Source organism: Triticum aestivum, chromosome 2D (genome assembly GCF_018294505.1).
Source record: "Triticum aestivum cultivar Chinese Spring chromosome 2D, IWGSC CS RefSeq v2.1, whole genome shotgun sequence".
NCBI classification, from domain to species: Eukaryota; Viridiplantae; Streptophyta; class Magnoliopsida; order Poales; family Poaceae; genus Triticum; species Triticum aestivum.
Window position 1 is genome coordinate 325569408 of NC_057799.1, and position 6047 is coordinate 325575454.

Genomic DNA, 6047 nt, shown 5'->3' on the forward strand with positions numbered 1-6047 from the left:
TTTGAAATTCCTTCGGGTATGATAAAAAAACTGCTAGCTAATCCTTTTGCAGGAGATGGAACATTATATATGTGGATGAAGTTTGTGGATTATTTAAGCTTGCAGGTATGCCCGATGATGTTATCAAGAAGAAGGTCTTCCCTTTATCTTTGAAGGGAGATGCATTGACATGGCATAGGCTATGTGATGATATGGGATCATGGAACTACAAGCGATTGAAATTGGAATTTCATCAGAAGTTTTATCCTATGCATCTTGTTCATCGTGATCGTAATTATATATATAATTTTTGGCCTCGCGAAGGAGAAGGCATCGCTCAAGCTTGGGGGAGGCTTAAGTCAATGTTAAATTCACGCCCCAATCATGAGCTCTCAAGAGAAATGATTATTCAAAAAATTTATGCTCGGCTTTCTGACAACAATCGCACCACCTTTCCCTGTTAGAATAAAGGATCATGCTAAAGCTTCAACTGTGGTTCATAAAAGCAATATTAGAACTTATACACCTCCTGAGCAAGTTAAAGTTGAACCTAATATTGCTATTGTTAAAGATCTCTTGGCTGATAATATTGATGGGCATGTTATTTATTTCTGTGATGAAACTGCTAGAATTGCTAAACCTTGTGCTAAAGACAAACATAGACCTGTGGTAGGCATGCCTGTTATTTCCGTTAAAATAGGAGATCATTGTTATCATGGCTTGTGTGATATGGGTGCTAGTTCTAGTGCAATACCTATCAATTTATACAAAGAAATTATGCACGATATTGCACCTGCTGAGTTAGAGGATATAGATGTCACAATTAAACTTGCCAATAGAGATACTATTTCACCAATTGGGATTGTTAGAGATGTTGAAGTCTTGCGTGGGAAAACTAAATATCCTGCTGATTTTCTTGTTCTTGGTTCCCCACAAGATAGCTTTTGTCCCATTATATTTGGTAGACCCTTCTTGAACACTGTTAATGCTAAGATAGACTGCGAAAAGGATGTTGTTACTATTGGTTTGGGTGATATGTCTCATTAGTTTAATTTTTCTAAATTTCGTAGACAACACCGTGAAGAGGAATTGCCTAGTAAGGATGAAATTATTGGTCTTGCTTCTATTGCTGTGCCTCCTAATGCTCCTTTAGAACAATATTTGCTAGACCATGAAAATGATATGTTTATGAATGAAAGAAGGGAAATAGATGAAGTATTCTTTAAACAGGGACCCATTCTGAAACACAACTTGCCTGTTGAAATCCTAGGGGATCCTCCTCCACCCAAGGGTGATCCCGTGTTTGAGCTTAAACCATTGCCTGATACTCTTAAATATGCTTATCTTGATGAAAAGAAGATATATCCTGTTATTATTAGTGCTAACCTTTCAGAGCATGAAGAAGAGAGATTATTGAGAACTCTGAGGAAGCACCGTGCTGCTATTGGATATACTCTTGATGATCTTAAGGGCATTAGTCCCACTCTATGTCAACACAAGATAAATTTGGAGAAAGATGCTAAACCAGTTATTGATCATCAACGACGATTAAATCCTAAAATGAAAGAAGTGGTAAGAAAGGAAATATTAAAGCTCCTTGAAGCAGGTATAATTTATCCCGTTGCTGATAGTCAGTGGGTAAGTCCTGTCCATTGTGTCCCTAAGAAAGGAGGTATTACTGTCGTTCCAAATGATAAAGATGAATTGATTCCGCAAAGAATTATTACAGGTTATAGAATGGTAATTGATTTCCGCAAATTAAATAAAGCTACTAAAAAAGATCATTACCCCTTACCTTTTATTGATCAAATGCTAGAAAGATTATCCAAACATACACATTTTTGCTTTCTAGATGGTTATTCTGGCTTCTCTCAAATACCAGTGTCAGCTGATGATCAAGCTAAGACCACTTTTACTTGCCCTTTCGGTACTTTTGCTTATAGACGTATGCCTTTTGGTTTATGTAATGCACCTGCTACCTTTCAAAGATGCATGATGGCTATATTCTCTGACTTTTGTGAAAACATTTGTGAGGTTTTCATGGACGATTTCTCCGTTTATGGATCCTCTTTTGATGATTGCTTAAGCAACCTTGATCGAGTTTTGCAGAGATGTGAAGAAACTAATCTTGTCTTGAATTGGGAAAAGTGCCACTTTATGGTTAATGAAGGCATTGTCTTGGGGCATAAAATTTCTGAAAGAGGTATTGAAGTTGATAAAGCTAAAGTTGATGCTATTGAAAAGATGCCATGTCCCAAGGACATCAAAGGTATAAGAAGTTTTCTTGGTCATGCCAGTTTTTATAGGAGGTTCATTAAGGACTTCTCAAAAATTTCTCGGCCTCTGACTAATCTATTACAAAAAGATATACCATTTGTCTTTGATGATGATTGTGTAGAAGCATTTGAAATACTTAAGAAAGCATTAATTTCTGCACCTATTGTTCAGCCACCTGATTGGAATTTACGCTTTGAAATTATGTGTGATGCTAGTGATTATGCTGTAGGTCTTGTTCTAGGGCAAAGAGTTGATAAGAAATTAAATGTTATTCAATATGCTAGTAAAACTTTAGACAGTGCTCAGAGAAATTATGCTACTACTGAAAAAGAATTCTTAGCAGTTGTATTTGCTTGTGATAAGTTCAGGCCTTATATTGTCGATTCTAAAGTAACTATTCACACTGATCATGCTGCTATTAAATATCTTATGGAAAAGAAAGATGCTAAACCTAGACTTATTAGATGGGTTCTCTTTCTACAAGAATTTAATTTACATATTATTGATAGAAAGGGAGCTGAGAACCCCGTTGCAGACAACTTGTCTAGGTTAGAGAATGTTCTTGATGACCCACTACCTATTGATGATAGCTTTCCTGATGAAAAATTAAATGTCATAAATACTTCTCGTACTGCTCCATGGTATGCTGATTATGCTAATTACATTGTTGCTAAATTTATACCACCTAGTTTCACATACCAACAAAAGAAAAAGTTTTTCTATGATTTAAGACATTACTTCTGGGATGACCCACATCTTTATAAAGAAGGAGTAGATGGTGTTATTAGACGTTGTGTACCTAAGCATGAACAGGAACTGATCCTACGCAAGTGTCACTCCAAAGCTTATGGAGGACACCACGCTGGAGATAGAACTGCACACAAGGTATTGTAATCCGGTTTTTATTGGCCTACTCTCTTCAAGGATGCCCGTAAGTTCGTCTTATCTTGTGATGAATGTCAAAGAATTGGTAATATTAGTAGACGTCAAGAAATGCCTATGAATTATTCGCTTGTTATTGAACCATTCGATGTTTGGGGCTTTGATTATATGGGACCGTTTCCTGCCTCTAATGGATATACACATATTTTAGTTGTTGTTGATTACGTTACTAAGTGGGTAGAAGCTATCCCAACTAGTAGTGTTGATCATAACACCTCTATTAAGATGCTTAAAGAAGTTATTTCTCCGAGGTTTGGAGTCCATAGATATTTAATGACTGATGGTGGTTCACATTTTATTCATGGTGCTTGCTAAGTATGATGTTAATCATAGAATTGCATCCCCTTATCACCCACAGTCTAGCGGTCAAGTAGAATTGAGTAACAGAGAGCTCAAATTAATTTTGCAAAAGACTATTAATAGATCTAGAAAGAATTGGTCCAAGAAACTTGATGATGCATTATGGGCTTATAGAACTGCATATAAAAATCCTATGGGTATGTCTCCGTATAAAATGGTTTATGGAAAAGCATGTCAAATACCTCTCGAACTAGAACATAAGGCATATTGGGCCATTAAAGAGCTCAATTATGATTTCAAACTTGCCGATGAGAAGAGGTTATTTGACATTAGCTCACTTGATGAATGGAGAACCCAAGCCTATGAGAATGCCAAGTTGTTTAAAGAAAAAGTTAAAAGATGGCATGACAAAAGAATACAAAAGTGTGAGTTTAATGTAGGTGATTATGTATTGCTATACAACTCTCGTTTAAGATTTTTTACAGGAAAACTTCTCTCTAAATGGGAAGGTCCTTACGTTATCGAGGAGGTCTACCGTTCCGGTGCCATAAAAATCAACAACTTCGAAGGCACAAATCCGAAGGTGGTGAACAGTCAAAGAATCAAACATTATATCTCAGGTAATCCTATAAATGTTGAAACTAATGTTATTGAAACCGTAACACCGGAGGAATACATAAGGGACACTTTCCAGAACGTTTCAGACTCCGAAAAGGAATAGGTATGTGGTACGGTAAGTAAACCGACTCCAAAACAGTTCTAATGGCAAATTTTCTCCGTTTTGGAATATTTAGAAAAATAATAAGAAGCAGTCCGGGAAGGACACGAGGGTGGAGGGCGCGCCCTACCCCCCTGGGCGCGCCCCCTGCCTCGTGGGCACCTCGTGCGCTCTCCGGACTCCGTTTTCTTGCACGATACGTATTTTGGTCGGTAAAAATTCATTATATATTCTCCCGAAGGTTTTGACCACCGTATCACGCAATTGTCCTCTATTTTTGTTTCGAGCTGTTTCTGCCGCAGATTAGAGCAAGTTGTCTTCTCAAGAGTCAGTCGGGGAGAGTCGGGTGTCTCATCCGACACCAGGTCCAGGGGCAAACAGCGATGCCTATCACTTTGGGCCCTCAACGGAGGAAGAGATGGAAGCTGACTTGAAAAGGATAGATGCCATGGAGGAGGATCAAGAAGTTACTTCTCGTTTCCGGGCAGGCTTCACAATGGGGGAACTATAGAGCTCAGCTATCCCAAACTCGGTCATCCCCTCCAATGTTAAATTTCTCTCTTATGAAAGTATGAAAAAGAGTGTCATTTGTTCTCCCACAGCTATGCAACACCCATGGGTGCAAGGAGCTTTAGCCGTTACAGGAAAGCTTCGTAAGGAAATAATGGACCTCAAGCAGCAAGTCAATAAGCTCGAGGAGGAGAATTGTATCCTGAGGGGCATCATCGCCAAGAATATCACATCACCATCCCCGAAGAAGGAGATATAATCACATGGGTATGGGCACTCCCCTTGGCAACTGCCAAGCTTTGGGGAGGTGCCCCGGTATCGTATCACCATCACATCTCCTATCTTTACCATTTTTCTTAGTTCAATCCTTTTAGTAATATCTTGATCTAGTAGAATAAAGTTTTTGCTGTGATCTAGTTTTGAGTTTTGCTTTATGATCCCTTTATGTAATCGAGTCTGTGAGCTATATAATAAAGATTAGTGTTGAGTCAAGGGCTTGATTATTTTGCTATGATCTTGAGGGAATAAAAAAAGAGAAAGAATAAAAAGAAACAAAGAGATCATATTGATCTTATGGAGAGTAATGACTTCACATAGAAAGAGTATGATGATTAAAAGTTGTTGAGAGTTGACAAACATAGCTTTGGTCATCGTTGCAATGAATAGGAAGTAATAAAGAAAGAGAGGTTTCACATATAAATATACTATCTTGGACATCTTTTATGATTGTGAGCACTCATTGAAATATGACATGCTAAAGAGTTGATGTTGGACAAGGAAGACAACGTAATGGGTTATGTTTTCTTATATCTTAAATAAAGTATATTGTCATGGATCATCCAACATGTTGAACTTGCCTTTCCCCCTCATGCTAGCCAAATTCTTTGCACCAAGTAGAGATACTACTTGTGCTTCCAAATACTCTTAAACCCAGTTTTGCCATGAGAGTCCACCATACCTACCTATGGATTGAGTAAGATCCTTCAAGTAAGTTGTCATCGGTGCAAGCAATAAAAATTGCTCTCTAAATATGTATGATTGATTAGTGTGGAGGAAATAAACTTTATACGATCTTGTAATGTGGAAGAAATAAAAGCGACGGACAGCATAATAAAGGTTCATATCACAAGTGGCAATATAAAGTGACGTTCTTTGCATTAAGATTTTGTGCATCCAACCCTGAAAGCGCATGACAACCTCTCCTTCCCTCTGCGAAGGGCCTATCTTTTACTTTTATCTCCTATCTTATGCAAGAGTCATGGTGATCTTCACCTTTTCCTTTTACATTTTATCCTTTGGCAAGCACAGTGTGTTGGAAAGA